Genomic DNA, 18312 nt, shown 5'->3' with positions numbered 1-18312 from the left:
TCAAGAGCAAAAGAAGCTCTGTTATTAACCTAGGGCTGTGATAAGCTCGCCAGGACATCTCCTGAACAAACAAGAATGTTGGGACTAAGGCTAGTGTTTTCCCTTCAGCTTCTGCCCAAAGACCAGCTCTGTCTGGTCTTGTGAGATAGACAACCACCAAAATGATGAACATTCTCCTCATCAGAAGGAACTGCTTAATTGTTTGTCTCTGTATAACTGCCTAACACAGTTCCAGGCTTAAAAATATATCTTAGTTGATATTGGTTGAAATACCATATTTACATCTCAAAAGGTGCTGCAAAATTCATTTTTATTTGGGTTGAAATGGAGAGTTTATCTTGTTGCTTTATACACACATATTCATACTATACAAGAACCACTTGAAGGTGGTTAAGAACATCTATGAATGCAAATACACATTGTGCACAGTGACTTATCTTGTGACTTTCTGAAGAGAAAGTGGGTATCCAAAGAACAGATGGTAAGAGGGACAATGGGGTCCTGGCTTTCCCATAAGACTACAGATTCAATCTGTATGTTTCTGCCTTCCCTGGGGAAAGATCAAGAATTCTAAGCAAAGATAGCTCCAGTTCTAGTGTTTGGTTTCATTTGATTTTTTTTTTAACCACTCTCCCTTTTCTTCCTCTCCTTCCCCACTTTAACTCTATCCCTTGCATAGTTTCAGGTCTCTAGGCTTGACTGATCTCAGTTCACTTCCCCTAGTAAAAGTTTTTTTATTTTTGGCTTTTTCGTCCATACCAGTGATATAATTGTTAGAAAGAACGCCCAATATGGAAACTCCCTCCAACCAATTCCTTTGTAACTGACAGTCTTAATGAACTGAAAATTTAAGGAACTTACCTATAGTTAGGCAAAATGGAAAAGCCCATGCAACATAGCCTTTGTTCTTGAAAATAGTTTTGTTCATTTCTGATTGTTTATCTCAGAAATAAAGTCATACCTGAGTTCAAATCTGGCCTCAGACACTTAACACTTCCTGGCTGTGTGACCCTGGGCAAGTCACTTAACCCCAATTGCCTAAGAAAAAAAGAAAGAAAGAAAGAAAGAAAGAAAGAAAGAAAGAAAGAAAGAAAGAAAGAAAGTCATAAAACTTCAAAGATGGAAGAATCTTTAAAGAATATTTAGTCTAATATCTTCATTTTATTGTGAGAAGAGATTTGCTCCTGGAACACATGGTCTACAATAGCAGAAGAGAGACTCTCAGCCGATTGATGGATGAGATAAGTAAGGAGACAGTGAAACAGCCCCCAGTTATCCTTAATGAACCAGGCCCCCTGATCCAGATGAATGACATTGTCAGATGCTGAAAGAACTGGCAGTTCAATTGAAAAAATGGCAGACACCAGAAGTGCTGCAGAACTAGAGAAGGACAAATCTTTTACTAATATTTTTTAAACTGAAGAGTCTTCAAATTTTAAAGTAATTAACTTGATTTTATATTTTTGGAAAATTTTTAGGATAGATCTTTAAAGGGATGGTTATTGAGCATCTAGAAAAGAAAGTATTGATCACTAAGATCCAGTATGCTTCCATTAAGAATGAGTCATTCCAATGCCATCTAGGGAAGGAGATGGGGAGGAAGGAAGGGGAAAATTGGAACACAAGGTTTTTCAAAGGTCAATGCTGAAAAATTATCCTTGCACATGTTTTGAAAATAAAAAACTTCAATAAAAATAAAGATAATAAAAAGAACAAGTCATTCTAGACCTATTGCATTCTCTCTTTTAATAATGATTCTAAACAGGTAGTTAAGGGCAACTAGGGGGCACAGTGGATGAAGTCTCAGAGAAAGTAAACAATTTTTACTTTACAGTAACCTTAGGAAACTAAATCTCAAAGAAATTAAATAACCTTCATTTTACAGTAATCTTAGGAAACTAAGTCTCTGAGAAATTAAACAGCTTTCATTTCACAGTAATGTTAGGAAATTAAATCTCAGAGAAATTAAACAATCTTCACTTTACAGTAACATTAGGAAACTAAGTCACAGAGAAATTAAATACCTTTCATTTTACAGTAATGTTAAGAAATTAAATCTCAGAGATTCCATCACACCAGATGAGTGAATATAAAAATTTTAAAGAGATTCATCCCTAAGCTACTATTAACTCTCCTATTAATGAAGCCTACTATTAATTATAAAGTTATCACCATTAATGTTGAATTGAGAACACTGTGAGTTGATGTGGCTTAAGAAGTAAGTTCTTAGCGTTGTCCTTTCTTTACTCATTCTCAGCTTGTTTGATGCATTACCTTTCCACTTGAAAGTCTGAGATCCCTTAAGAACAAAGGCTTTCCTTTTGATAATTATTTGTATTCATTGTAGAGCCTGGCACTAGTAAATAAATGCTTGATAAATGTTAATGTAATTTGAATTTCTGACTATATTTCCTATGTAATTCTCAACTTGTTTGATGTATTATCTTTCTACTTGAAAGTCTGAGATTCCTTAAGAACAAGGGTTTTCCTTTCGATTATTATTTGTATTCAGTGCAGAGCCTGGCACTAGTAAATAAATACTAATCTAATTTAAATTTCTAGCTATATTTCCTATGTAATTCTCAGCTTGTTTGATTCATTACCTTTCCACTTGAAAGTCTGAGATCCCTTGAGGACAAAGGTTTTCCTTTTGATTATTATTTGTGTTCAGTACAGAGCCTGGCACTAGTAAATAAAGGCTTAATAAATATTAATCTAATCTGAATTTCTATGTTTCCTATGGAAGTATCTATGTGTTCAGGTGCCTCTATTTTAAAGGCCATTTGGTTGAATCCAAATATCTGGGAAATTTCAACATCAACAGGAATCTCTCAATCCAGTTGGGAAAAACAAAGCAAAAGAAACTTTGCTAGAGCAATAAACATGTTGCAGGGTTTGGGGGCCTGTGATTTCATCCATGTAGGGAACTCCCAGTGAGAAAACTACCTCCACCTCTTCAGACTCCACAACTTTCTAGCTGGGTATCACTTCCAGTTTGTGTCGGGGTAGGATCCAAACCCAGATTTCAATCCTACCTCCCCCAAAGCTGGCTCTTTATTCCCCACACCATGCTGTCCTCATAGTGATACAAGATAGGATATCATCCTGTGCCAGATTGATCATTAGGAGACATGTCCTAATCTAAGTGACTTTAAACCAGACCTCCTAAGTAACCTTCTTTAGACCATAGAGGGATGTCAGATTTCTTTCCGGGATCCTCTTACTCCCATGGCTATTTCCTCCACCTGACAGACATCCTGCCTTCCAAAGAATACATGAATTAGGCTCCTTCCTACAGGTCATCCCATTCATAATCTTTCCCTTTTGTTTTTTTTTTTAATTTGCGAGGCAATAATCAAAATAAGATTTCCTTTTACCTTTCTCACTTGGTGCTACCCAATGTAATGGTGAGAGCAAGCCATCCCAATCTACACACTTACACACATATGGACACGAGTGCTCACACACAATTGTTGGCTCAAGCTATCAATCATTGTTGTAGGACTTTCTACTATCTGTGTGGGTCAGCACATTTTCTGGGGCTGGAAAATTTTCTGCAATTTTAGAAGGCATTAAGCCTTCTAAAAAATTGCTGCTATTGTAAAAATCTGTATACATATATTGGATTTAACATATTTTTTTTACCATGTTTAACATATTTGGACCATCTAGGGAAAGAGGGAATGGGGGGGATTGGAACACAAGGTTTTGCAAGGGTCAATGTTGAAAAATTATCCATTGTTGAAGAGAGCCACATCCACCAGAATTGATCATCATATAGTCTTGCTGTTGCATTTATTCTTTAAACTCCTTAACGTAAGCTGCCTAATGTGCCTTAGTCCTTTTTTTTTTTTAATTTAATAGCCTTTTATTTACAGGATATATGCATGGGTAACTTTACAGCATTAACAATTGCCAAACCTCTTGTTCCAATTTTTCACCTCTTACCCCCCCACCCCCTCCCCTAGATGGCAGGATGACCAGTGGATGTTAAACATATTAAAATATAAATTAGATACACAATAAGTATACATGACCAAAACGTTATTTTGCTGTACAAAAAGAATCAGACTCTGAAATATTGTACAATTAGCTTGTGAAGGAAATCAAAAATGCAGGTGTGCATAAATATAGGGATTGGAAATTCAATGTAATGGTTTTTAGTCATCTCCTAGAGTAGAGTTCTTTTTCTGGGCATAGCTGGTTCAGTTCATTACTGCTCCATTGGAAATGATTTGGTTGATCTCGTTGCTGAGGATGGCCTGGTCCATCAGAACTGGTCATCATATAGGTATTGTTGTTGAAGTATATAATGATCTCCTGGTCCTGCTCATTTCACTCAGCATCAGTTCGTGTAAGTCTCTCCAGGCCTTTCTGAAATCATCCTGTTGGTCATTTCTTACAGAACAGTAATATTCCATAATATTCATATACCACAATTTATTCAGCCATTCTCCAACTGATGGACATCCATTCAGTTTCCAGTTTTTAGCCACTACAAAAAGGGCTGCCACAAACATTCGTGCACATACAGGTCCCTTTCCCTTCTTTATAATCTCTTTGGGATATAATCCCAGTAGTAACACTGCTGGATCAAAGGGTATGCACAGTTTGATAACTTTTTGAGCATAGTTCCAAACTACTCTCCAAAATGGTTGGATTCGTTAATGTGCCTTAGTCCTATAAGATCTCTAACTTCCTCTCCTGGTATGGAGAGTCCCTTCTCCAATGACCATCATGGTCTTCTTATACCTTCAGAAGTTGCTGTGGTCTTTTGCAAACTCTTGCTGGAAGCAAGGTAAGCTCTTGGAAAGAATAACTAGAGCTTGGGCCCTGCTGATGTAGCCTTCAAGGCCTTTGGGTCGCCACCAAGCCAGGAGGAGACAGCTAGGGAGGCTGCAAGTAGAAGAAGCTGGCTTATGTCTCTTGTCTATAAGTTCTCTATCTTTATGAAACCTCTACTAATGGCTGTGTATGGTATAGACCAAAAGTTGGCCTTGGCCTGGGCTCAAGTCCTGCCTCTTATACATACTGGCTGTGCAATCCTGCATAATCCATTTACTCTCTAAGATGATAAATGATTGGCCAAGGGCCACTTAAATAGGTAGTTTTGTCCCTGAATTGTCCCTAAATCTCTGAAATCACAGGTCAGGTCTAAAAAGATGAATTTTCAACTATTTAAAAATAAAATCTATGTCAAGAATTTGAGTTAAATAAAATTATATTGATAAGTGATAGGCTAGATATTGTCATTTATATATTACTTATTGTTCATGATGTCCAGAGCCACAATACAACAGCTCCCATAATATGCTTTATATCCATTATCTGATCTGATCCTCCAAATGCCTCAATTTCCTTATAAGTAAAATGGAGCCATTAGATTGGATGCCATTCTCCTACCCTGGGATCTTCTATGGCACAATCCTCAGCTTCCATGCTGTTCCTACCTCTCAGGTAGGTGAGGATCAAATAAGATAATATTTGAAAAACTCCTAGCACAGTGTCTGACCCATAGTAGGTACTGTGTAAATCCTGTGAAGAAGATGATGATGGTCACGGTGATGATGGTAATCATTGGTTTCCCTTTTTCTTACTACCCATAGAACATTTTCCATCTATTTTAAGATCCTCTCAAACATTTCTTTGTATTTTCTACACAGAACAAAGTAAAGAAAAGGAGGGCGGATCTGCACCTGCTAAAGGTAAGTCTGGAGGAAGGGAAGGGAAGGATTGTCTTCAAATAGCTAGGTGTAGAAAGAACATCAGCAGCCGTTGTCCTGATGTCCGTGTCTCTGCAACTCCCCACTTTATTTGGCATGAATCTGCTTCTGAGGTTGAGTTTTTGTTGTTTGTATTTCGTCTACATGACTCAAGCAATATTACTGTTAGACTTTCAATATGAAATTTCTAAAAGAAAAAAACAAAGAACTCATGAGGTTACATTCACAAAAATTGCTTCCTCCCCTCAGTCTCCCTGGATTGAGGTGAGGAAGACATAATTTCAAATTCTTACAGTGTGATGATTCATAAGCCACGTAATTTCAACAAGCAACAAGAATATGATGAGGTTGGACCAGCTGGAACCTAAGGCCTTCCCAGCTCTGACTCTCTGATCCTATGATCTATGTGTAAAAAGAAGGAGAAATGGTTAAAAATGCAAAATGGGAATAATTTTGCCTGTCCTGGATCTTTGCCCTCATTGGAATGTCTTCCTGTGTCTTCATTCTATTTAACTCAGCTCATCTTACTTTCATCTTCCATTGTTTCAGCTCACGCTTTCCCCTCCTTTTGTCTTCATTCATTTTAACACAATCTTAACTGTCTTGGACTGTAGCTAAACTATTTCACTCATGTTTGTCTTCCCTCAATCAGGTTGTGAGCAAATCCCAACTTTTACTTTTCTTCCCAATACACAGCTTTATCCAGATTAATGCTGGAGTGGCTTTGGTGGGGTTTTTTTTGGGAGGAGGGGGGAGAATTATTTGTTTTATTAGCTTTAATATTATGATAAATCTCTCTCACTGGCACAGGGATCGCCTGGTTTCTGTAGCACATTAAACAGAAGTATTGATGACAAAGCTCATCAACTCTGCCAGATTTGTTGACTGTCTAGGAACCAACCAAATCCTGGGCGGAGGCAAATGTCTGCCTTTGGTTCTGCCCTCATGATCTCAGCCACTCACTACAATCCCATGATTTCCCCCAGCTTACTCCGTTTCCTGGTATCCTGTAAGAACGTGTAATCACTGCTCAGGCTGCCTTCCATCAATTCTACATAGCCACCCAACCAAGCTGAATAGAATTAAGATAGAAAGAATAGCTTTAAGATAAAGAAGTGACTGATTTTTTAAAAATCACAAATCAGAATATATCTAGCCAAATGACTATTGTCCCATTCTAAAATCTTTCTTTTTTTTTGGGGGGGGGGGTCATAAAATGAACCTACTAGTACCCTCAGTGTTTGAATCATTCTTGAACTCCTCTTCTTAAAGTTCCATCAAGAAATATTCCTATACCTTCTTTTCAATCTTTTCATTAATAACAAACCTCCATCTTTCAGGGTAGATTCGATTTTTTCAAAGAAAAATCATTTGGAACCCAGTCCAACAAATGAAGTGAATGACCAAGCTAGCACAGATTGTTGATTAAAAGTAAGGTATGGTGTCAGAAGCCTGAGTTTTTTTCTGCCACAATCCTAGAGACAATTTAATGGGAAGCCTTCTGGAAGCTACAAGGTGGATGCTTATGTGGGCATATTGGTTTTAGAACAGTTGTATATATTTTTACATAATTTTTATATACCCACTGGCGAGCCTGTCCATACTAGTTACTACTTCATATTCCTATAACTGATAACCCTGTGCTTCAGTGGGTCTGAATTCTCACTGATGTGGGTTTTCTCTCCAGGAGGGCAAATTGCACCCAGCCCACAGGAGGAAGAAACATGTCTTCATGTATATTCTCCAGAAATTTTGCACCAACAGGCAAGAGAACATCTTGGTTCCTTTTTCAGGCATTGGACTGGAACTTTCTCATTAACAGTATTCTATAAGCCACTGTGGACTTGTTCCAGATCTACTTTTCTCCATTTCTATAGGTATCTAACTGACATTTTAGAAAACTTGGCATTCAAATTCTTCTTTTTATTATGAATTTGTTTTGCAGAGATGGAAATAAGCCTCCAGTATTTCTAACAAATTTACGCCCAAGGGAGTTGTATGTGTATCTTATTTTGTTCATTTTGTTTCCTTCCTTTTTTTCCCCCCTCAGCTTTTTTTTTATAGATGAAGTAACATCCCGATGTTTTTGGCTAGCAGACTGAAAACTTAACCTGTGCTCTTTTATTCTTATTTTAGCTTCCATTCAGTTAATCAACTATCAACTAAAATGTCTGCATGCTCCATCTATATATTTTAATCATATTATTCCTTTTTACACGTTTTAATTACATTATTCCTTTTTAGCAAATGATATGTTAAAACTAGTTTTAGTTACTCAAATATCTCAAAACATAAAGCACCCATTTGCACAATTAGTGTTTAAAGCGTTTTTCACCCTCACCTGGTTTTCTCACCACCATATTATTTTATTTGTTTGTGACTATCATGTAAATGAACTCACACAAGGTGATATAGTGAGAATCAGAAAATTCTGGCTTCAGGTCCTGCCTCAGAATCATACAAGTTGTAGGATCATAGGCAACTCATTACTTTTTAGTGCCCCCAAGCAAAGATACAGATCACTTCTTTTTCACAAATATTGGTTGATTCTATTTCTTTGAATTTTCATTGCCTTCAGCCTTTATCCTAAAAATTCAACAGATAATGGCCACTGACCCTTGAAAATCATTTTTTATTCAACGGTAGAAGTGACCTCATTCAGGGAATCTCAGATGTTTTTTGACCAACAACTTGAGTTTTCAATATCGCTGATACACAAATTGGTTTGTAACATGATAATAGCATCTGTATTCCAAATCCTGGCTCTGTCCTTACTAGCTTGTGTGACCATGATCAGGTCACTAAACCTCTGCAGGACTCAGTTTTCCCTCTGCAAAATGAAGAGATTGGATTATTTGACTTAAAGATCTGTTCTACCCCTACATTTCTGATCCTCTGATGCTTTGACCTTCGTCTCATCTCATCCCTCAGATACCCACAGGCAAGGGTAGCCTGCTTCTCTGTATTCCTCAGGTCCAACCCTTATCATTTCGTTCAGCTAAATACACATTCATGAATGCCTCCTCTATATGGGACACTGTTCTGGATGTAAAGACAAAGACAAAAAGAAACAATTCCTCCCTGCCTTCAAGGACCCTAATATGGAGTTCATGGATTGTGGGAATAATATTTCCATGGCAAATTGAACCAAGACACGTTTAGCCATATCCTAGAAATTCATAGAAATCCTTAACTCAGTCAAACCAATTTTTTCAAACTTAAGGTCTGAACATGAATATCATAACTCAAGCTGTTTTGGGAGGAGGTAGTAAATGTTATGCTTGTTAAACACATACTGGGTATCTTTTCTTAGTAGTCTTGGAAATTTGCCATTTTTAGCAGAAGGCATCTCTGAATTAGATAATTATTCTCTGGAAAAAATTCTGGCTCATTTGGAGAAATGATTTCTCTCTCTCCTTCTCTTCAGGAAACCAGAAACCTATAATGTCAAGCCTTGATTTTATACATCTATCTTCACCTTTGCCCAATCTCCATACTCTTATCTCCAAGAATGCTTCTTTTTATAATGTCTGATTTAAAAAAAATTACTACCATAAATATTTTTGTTGATATTTTCTGTTTCTTATATCAATGTAATTATAGCAAATATTACTCCTTCTCAAGATCAAGAAATATCCCTCATCCTCCCATATGACAAATAATATTTATAGAGAGGAAAAAAAATTCAGTACAATGATCAATATATTTAAAAAGTAAAAAAAAAAAAATAAAGACTGTGTAATGACTATGGACCTCTCACCATACAGAAGAGAAAGTTACACGCAACTTTTTAAAAATTAGTTTTTCAATTATCAATCAAGCATTTGTTGTTCTCTCTCTCTCTTATCCTCTATAAAATAAACTCTTGCAAAAAAATGTTCCTCATTCTGCAATGTAGTCATCACCTCTCAGGTGATTGGACCTCTCAGTCAAGAAGTGAGTACAACTTTCATAATTGGTTCATAATAATTGATCAGTGTCCTTACATCTTTCAAAATGTTCATTTTTTTTGGAATGTTATCTTAAATGCCTAACTTCCACCAAACTTAGAAGGTACTCATCTACTATGATTGATCCATCAAAGTTATCTTCATTAATTTTTAGATAATTCTCATGATTTTGTGAAAGTATAAGAAAACTATCTTTTCCTTCTAGTAAGGAATTAACCCAAGGATCTGAAAGAAAATTTTTAACTATGCTCATTTTAGCTCCAAAAACAACCAAATCAAAAATGAAGGTCATGTGACCTTTTCAGTTAGTTTTTCATTTCCTTGTCCAATATTGGTGGAAGTTCTTTGCTAAGTTTCAAATTGATGGTAAGTTTTTATTTTCGCTTTTGTAGCAACACACAAGCCAGGTGACAGTGTAATTATATGAAGAAACAGGACATAGTACCATTTTGGAGTAAGGGAAAATGGAGAATGGGATCTGTCAGCTATTTCAATAACTTACATCCTTAAGAAATGTTTGATAAGAATTGATTTTATGCTGAATTCTCTCTGTCATGAATAATATAATATTAAAGTTCCAGGAGATATAGTTTATCATTATAGAATTGCCAGTCACCTGAAACACAGAATACATTTCAAGGACTTTAATAGCCTCTACCAAAATTTTCACATTTGGTATTGAATATGCACTCTAACTCCAAATTGGGGCCATATTTACTAAAAATGTCTGTCTTCACAGACTATTTTCACAGCTCTGGATATATAGGCAAATTAAATATATATAATATGTAAGCCAAAATACACCTCTGATGAGGCTGAAAGTATCAAAAAGTATCTAAGGTACGTGAGGCCCATTTACATTCAAATTTTACAGTAAGTACCAGAAAATGTAGTGTTAGTGTACAATAGATAATTCCAATGATCTTGTTTCTTAAATTGGTCTGAATATATATATTTCTCATGAGAAATTTCTCAAAATATTTATCATGATAAATGTATAATAGTTTCCTAGATTTAATTTTATACATTCTTTTAGGATTCCTTTTTAGAATTCATACACAAGCATCTTCACAAGTTTTAAGGCAGTTTTAAAAACCACTTTTAAATACTAATATTTCATACCTTTATTTTTTTAGCCCTACACATTTTAAATCATTCTAAAGATCTGTGATTTCACTGGTGTGAGTATTCTCTCTACCAAACCCCTCCCCACCTTAGTAGGTAATCCTTATGAATCATTGTGGTCTTAAATGAGAAGCACCCAATACTGCTAGAGTTTTAAGACTTTTATTCAAGATCCTAAATTCATATTATTCCTGCCTTTGATGTTCAAACATTTTACTAGGATGCCTAGTCAATATCCACACATGAAATACCATAGATATGCTGCCACCATACTTAGTTTTATTTCTTGTATATATAGTTGATGAAATATTTATAAGTAATATACAAAATTAAATAACGATGGCATTCATCCTGGAAAAATTGTTACAGAGATCTTTGTGGTATATTTAGTAAGAAGCATGGATTCTTGTGGGAGGGTCATTTTTACAAATAGATTATGGCCTACTTGCACCTCTGCTCTTTCCATTTCCCTTTAGTGTGGTGGTCTTTAAATATCCAAATGTTTTTAATCTGTGACAGGCCAAATTTGCTTACTTCTACTCTTTCAGAAAGAAGATATTCTTAAACATTGATTCATGCTTATGTCCAAAATAATACAAGTGTGCTAATAATATTAAGGATGAGAATTTTTATTTGAAAAGGAAATTACTGAATTAATATGATCCTCAGATAAAAGAGGCAGCGTAGTTTCATGGCAAAAGCACTGGAACTAAGTTCTTAAGACAATTCCAGCTTTGCCACCTGTTACTTATGTGAACTGGGGCAAGTCATTTTTATCTCTCTGGGCTTGTTTCCTATTCTACAAAAAGGCAAAGTTGTAACTTATAGCCCCATCCTAAATCTTTGACTCGATATATAAAAAGAGGAGGTGGGATTAGTGCATCTCTAAGGATCCTTTCAACTCCAAATCTGTAATTCTGATGTTCTTGACTCTATTTCACCATTTGGAGATTTTAATATTACCTCTTTTCTCAGCCATACAAAAAGACTTCCACACAGTGCATCTGTCTAAACCTTTGATTCAATTTAATTGGTCTGCTGCCTGTTCTTTTAAAAATTTTATTTCACTGAATCACCACTTCACTTACTGAGGATTCTGAGCTTTATCCTTCAGTTTGAAGTTCTCTCTTCAAGTGGTTCCTTTCCCTTTTTTCTGCAGGTATCATTTCTCACTTTATTTCTGCTTTTTCTCCTACTACCATCTCACTTCCCCTCATTTCCCAAAGAAGGTTAATATAGACAAGGCTCTTTTTTTCCTTTGATTATTTTTTTCCTATTTCTTTTTTCCAGGTGAAGGTGATGTCTCTCCACCCAGTGCCCTGCCAGCAGGTTAGGATGGTTGCAATTTTAAAATTTAAGTTTACTGTTAATTGGCTAGGGAAAAAGGAAGTGTAACTCAGTTGCTAGATGGAACTCTGAAACACAAGCATCTTGGGTTTTACGAGTTGACTCCAAGGCTAGGAACTTAAAAAAAAATTGGCTTGGACTATAATTTTTAGTGTTGAAAAAGGAAATCGCTTAATGGATTAAATAAAATTAACATGACTTGGGATACTAATTTCACCAAAATAGTGATACTTAAATTTCCAGTCCTGCCATATGTTTTCTTTCTCATATACATATATATGTATAATTTACTTATTTATATATATATGAAATTTACTTATATATATATATATATATATATATGTATATAATTTACTTATTTATTTATTTACAAAGCTCCTGGTGATTTATCACATAAACCAATTTTAGTGTTCTCTTCATCAACAGAAGAGCCAGCTTTTGGGAGGTCTAAGAGGGTTTGAAGTCATCCCAAATTCTTTTAGCAGTGTCATCCAAGTTACTCTTTCCTTTCAGATATCAATGCCCGAGCACTGGCAAGGAAAGATTCAGGTGAGCTCATTCCTGAATAAACAAGACATTCCATTTCTGCCTTCAAATGACCACTAATGACCTCTTTCCTTAAAGGTGTTGATTCTGTGATTCTACTTTTAACATTTGTTTTATTTCAGTTTTATCCTCCATAGTAATCTTCTAGTGCATTTTGTTTCCAAGAGCATCACTTTGTCAGAAAATCAGTGGTAATTTTATCCAGATGGTGAAAGGTAAATATTCAAAGTGTAGCCAAGTTTTATCATTACTTTTGTGTTCCTTTCAAGTCAATTCGACAAGCATTTACCAGGTATATCAACCATGTGCCCAGCACAGTGCAAGGTACAATGGATTTTCAAAGACAAAATGAAATAAAATATTTACTAGGTGCTGTGTACACTGTGGTAAAAGCCTAGGGGTAAAAATAGAAAAGGAACATATTTCTCCTTAAGGTGCTCATCTTCTGTCAGATATGATGCTTTTATAATATTTATAAAACATAGAGATCAAGAAATAGTAGAGAAATATCCCCATTCTTAGTGATTGTCCTTCTCCAAGTGTCAGCTGAATTGTCACCTTTTACAAGAAGCCTTTACCAGTCCCCACTTAATGTTAATGTCTTCTCTCTGAGAGTGTCTGCCATTTATCCTCTGCATATATTCTTTGTAGTTCATAGCTGTATCCATATTATTTCCTTTATTAGATTATGAGCTCCTTGAGGGTAGGAACCGTTTTTGCTTTTCTTTGTCTGCCTGGCATCTAACACACTGCCTAGATAGGTAGAAGATGCTTTTAAAAAGTTTATTGGCTCATAGAGTTTATTTATTAAGGAAATAAAAGTTCACAATTATAAAATATAATCTTATGTTAATTGTAAGATTGTCCTGATCAAGACAAGTAAATTGTCTAACTCCTTAATACATTTTTGTCTAAGGGAATTAAATTGGTGTATTTTATGTGGATAAGGAAAAGAAGGGAATGGAGAAATAGGAAACATTGATATTAATAAGGACTTAATCTGATAGAGCTGGAGCTAATCACAGGTGAAATAGGAAGACCCCTGAATGCGAAGGGCACCAAAAAGCCCCAATGAAACAAATGTTTAGATAACCACGGGCTTTTATGGTCAATAATGGGTTATGTAACAAAGTTTGACCCTTGGCTCCATGAGGCCCCAGTTAAAGTTAATTCTTCCATTAGTACTTTAGAATGGAGTAGTTCCTGAAATAACTGAAACCCAGGATGCATCAACATCAGTGAAGACCACAATGGGAAATCATGAGGGCCTAAGGCAAAAGAAAGCAGACTTCCATTGCTGGGTGCTGGGCTAAACGAGGTAGCAGACACTGCAAATAAGGTGCAACTGTAGAGTTTTGGACAGTGTAAGAAGGCAGACAAGTTGAGAGTAGAGTCCAATCCAAGACAGGGCAAAGGGAAACTTTGCCTAGGGACACCAGAATTTTGAGGGTGTAAAGATATAATTACTCTAAGATTGTGCAATTAAAAAAATATATATTCCACGTGCAATTTGAGGTAACAGTTGGGAAAATAAGAAAATAAGGAATCAATAGGAAGATTCAGTCTCATCACCCTCCTTTATGTTAGATTCATTTTGTCATCAAGAATATTTGTTTAGAGGCAACTGGGTGGTTCAGTGGATAGGGCACCAGCCCTGAAGTCGGGAGGACCTGAGTTCAAATCTGATCTCAGACACTTAACACTTCCTAGCTGTGTGACCCTGGGCAAGTCACTTAACCCCCCAAAACAACAAACAAACAAAAAAATAGAATATTTGTTTAAAATGAGTAAGCCATCACCTAAGACAGCCCATGAAATCACTTGCATAATCTACCATAGTAGAAGAGTTGAAAATTATATACAACAACCTTCCACTGTTCAAGTTCTATAAACTTTTTATTTTGTATTATTTTGTATAGCCCACAAATGATGTTATAAATATTGAAATAGCCTTTGGTAGAAAAAAGTCTCCCCACTTCTGATCTAAGACTTGAAATTGCTATCATTACGAAGACCTTTTGGTTATAACAGGACTTTTCCTGTGTTTAACTCTGCCTTATATTTGGCCCTGGAGAAATAAAGAGAATATGTGACTTTCCCCATTCTGCTGGGATATTAAGCCCCTCAAGTGTTCCCATTCCTGCTCTTCCTAGGTTTCCATGGCCAATGAATTTATCACCAAATGGCCCTCCTATTGGAGATGAGCCTCCTAGCCCTCAGGCAGCAGTGCCAGTTGGTTACCTTGGCCATATTCAAAGATTTATATGCCCAGTAGAATCTGCCAGAGCTTGTACTCTGATGCCATGACCTTCAAAGCACAAGGTCACTTCCATGCCCTAATGAGACAACAGAGGAAGATGTCTCTCGAGGAACACCACACACACCGCTATTACCCAACCAGATGCGTTTTTAATTCTATTCCTTGACAAAATGGCAGACAGGACAGTGAATAGAGAGCCAATCTTGAAGCTAGGAAGACCTGCGTGGAAGTCACATCACTAACCCATAGTAATGTGACCCTGGACAAATAATCTAAGATCTCGGTGCCCTAGAAAGCTCTTTAAGACTACAAATTGCAGGGGGGAAATGTCACCTGCATTTCCTCAGCTGGGAGTTTTATATATAAATGAAGTCACAGTCCCTATCCACAGTCCTATCCCTGTCCTTTGACAAAATAAATCTATGTAGAATATCAAAATGTATGTGAGAACTATCATTATGTAATCCCTCTATCCTAGTACATATATATTGATCATTGGCTTTCTAAATAAAAAACAAAAGTTAATTGAAATGTTCACCTTGTGCTCAGTATTTTATTGGAAAATAAGGCTGTCCTTTTACTCTCTTCAAATTGCGAAAATAAGGAAAGATTCTGTATCCTGCCTTGTGAGTCGGATAAGACATCCAAGGTCTTCGTCTTCTAGTTCCAGCATGTACTTTTCTCTGGTCATTGAATAGCCAGCCTAGCGACATGCCCTCGTTCCTCCTCCAGTCTTCATGACTGCGCTTTGTACACAGACTGCAGGGATGAAGCAATGCTTGGCATTCCCTCTCCTGCCTCTCCGAGCTCTCTATGATCTTTAAGCACTCTGCTATCCCAGCTTGACTTTCTCATTCCAGCCTCAGCATGAGAATTCTCTTGATTAAAAATAAGATATGGAGGGCAAAGGGGAGGAAGGAAGGAAAGAAGGAAGGAAGGAAGGAAGGAAGGAAGGAAGGAAGGAAGGAAGGAAGGAAGGAAGGAAGGCAGGAAGGCAGGAAGGAAGGAAGGCAGGAAGGAAGGAATGCAAGGGAAGGAAGGTAAAGGAAGGAAGCTAGAAGGCACAGCTGAAGGAAGAAAGGAAGGAAGAAAGAAAGAAGGAAGGAAGTGAAGGCAGGAGGGAAATAAGTGGATATAGTTAAATGAAAACAGAAGGTAATGAAAGTACTGGACAAGAAGGAAGGGAGAGAGTGCTAAAGTGGAAAAGGGAAGACATGGGAGTGAGAAAGGAGTGAGGTGTACAGGAATGGATGGAAGAAGGAGGAGATGAAGAAAGGAAGGAGAAAGGAAGAAAGAACGGAGGGAGGAAAAGTGACTGTCGAGCTAGGAAGGAAGGAAGTGATCAGTGATTAGCAGCTAGAGAGGAAGAGGAAGGAAGGAAGAGGATGATGAGGGAGGAAGGGAGAGGGAGAAAGGAAGGGGAAGGAGCAGAATAAGGAAAGGAAGGAAGAAGGAAGAAAATAAGGAAGAAGGATGGAGGAGAGGAAAGGAGGAAGAGAGGGAAGCAGAGAGGAAGGAAGGAGGAAGACGAAGGAGAAAGAAAGGAAGGAGAAAGGAAGAAAGAAGGGAGGGAGGAGGAAAAGGAGGAAGAGAAGGAAGGAAGGAAGAGAAGGAAGGAAGGAAGGAAGGAAGGAAGGGAAGGAAGGAAAGAGAAGGAAGAAGGAAGGAGGGAGGAGAGGAAGGAAGAAGGAGAAGAGAGGAAGGGAGGGAGAAGGAGAGAGGAGAGAAGGAAGGAAGGGAGGGAGAGAAGGAGGGAGAAAAGGAAAAGGAAGAAAAAGGAAAGAAGGATGGGAGGGGAGGAAAAGGAGAGAAAGAGGAAGCAGAGAGGGAAGGAAGGAGGAAGGAAGGAAGGAGAAGAAGAAAGGAAGGAGAAAGGAAGAAAGAAGGAGGAGAGGGGAAAAGGAGGAAAGAAGGGAAGGAAGGAAGGAAGGGAGGAAGGGAGGAAGGAAGGAAGAGGAAGGAAGGAAGGAAGGAAGGAAGGAAGGAAGGAAGGAAGGAAGGAAGGAGGGAGGGAGAATAAGGGGAAAAGGAAGAAAAAAAGAAGGAAGAAAGTAAGGAAAGAAGGAAGGGAGAGAGGGGGGAAAGGGAGAAAGAGGGAAGAAGGGAGGGAGAAAGGGAGGGAGGGAGGAAGGAAGGGAGGGAAGAAGGAAGGAGAGAAGAAAGGAAGGGAGAAAGGAAGAAAAGAAGGGAGGGAGGGGAAAAAGGAGGGAAGAAGGAAGGGAGGAAGGAAGGAAGGAAGGAAGGAAGGAAGGAAGGAAGGAAGGAAGGGAGGAAGGGAGGGAGGGAGGAAGGAAGGAAGAGAGGGAGAGAGGAAGGGAGGGAGGGAGAGAGGGAGAGAAGGAAGGAAGGGAGGGAGAGAAGGAGGGAGAATAAGGGGAAAAGGAAGAAAATAAGGAAAGAAGGATGGGAGGGAGGGAGGAAAAAGGGAGAGAGAAAGAGGGAAGCAGAGAGGAAGGAAGGGAGGGAAGAAGGAAGGAGAGAAGAAAGGAAGGGAGAAAGGAAGAAAAGAAGGGAGGGAGGGGAAAAGGAGGGAAGAAGGGAGGAAGGAAGGAAGGGAGGAAGGAAGGAAGGAAGGAAGGGAGGAAGGGAAGGAGGAGGGAAGGAAGGAGGAAGGAAGGAAGGAAGGAAGGAAGGAAGGAAGGAAGGAAGGAAGAAGGAAGGAAGGGAGGGAAGGGGAGAATAAGGGGAAAAGGAAGAAAAGAAAGGAGAGGAGGAGAAAGTAGAGGAAAGAGAAGGAAGGAGGAGGAAGAGGAGGGGAAGAAGGGGGGAAAGAGGGAAAGAAGGGAGGGAGAAAGGGAGGGAGGGAGGAAGGAAGGGAGGGAAGAAGGAAGGAGAGAAGAAAGGAAGGAGAAAGGAAGGAAGAAGAAGGGAAGGAAGGGGAAAAGGAGAGGAAGGAAGGAGAGGGAGGAAGGGAAAGAGAAGGAAGGAAGAAGAAGGAAGGAAGGAAGGAGAGGGGAGGAAGGGAAGGGAGGGAGGGAGAGGAAGGAAGAGAAGGGAGGAAGAGGAAGGAGAGGAGGAGAGGGAGAAGAAGGAAGGAAGGGAGGGAGAGAAAGGAGGGAGAATGAAGGGAAAAGGAAGAAGAAGAGAAGGAAAGGAAGGATGGGAGGGAGGGAGGAAGAAGGAGGAGAGAGGGGAAGGAGGGAGAGCAGAGGAGGGAAGGAAGGGAGGGAAGAAGGAAGGGAGAAAAGGAAAGGAGAAAGAAAGAAAAGGAGAGGGAGGGAGGAAGGAGAGAAAAGGAGGGAAGAAGGGAGGAAGGAAGGAAGGAGGAAGAGGAGGAAAGGAAGAAGAAGGGAGGAGGGAAAGGAGGAAGGGAAGGAAGGAGAGGAGGAAGGAAGGAAGGAGAGGAAGGAAGGAAGGAAGG

At 38.2% G+C, this 18312-nt stretch overlaps 1 protein-coding gene across 1 annotated transcript in view; it reads left to right on the top strand.

The window, feature by feature from the left end:
- Positions 1–18312, top strand: part of MYBPC1 (myosin binding protein C1) — a 110557-nt gene that overhangs the window by 29784 nt on the left and 62461 nt on the right. The window lies entirely within an intron of this gene.

The sequence above is a fragment of the Sarcophilus harrisii genome, chromosome 5 (genome assembly GCF_902635505.1).
Source record: "Sarcophilus harrisii chromosome 5, mSarHar1.11, whole genome shotgun sequence".
NCBI lineage: Eukaryota > Metazoa > Chordata > Mammalia > Dasyuromorphia > Dasyuridae > Sarcophilus > Sarcophilus harrisii.
Note: the sequence above shows the minus strand (reverse complement) of the source record. Positions and strands in the feature narration are given on the sequence as shown.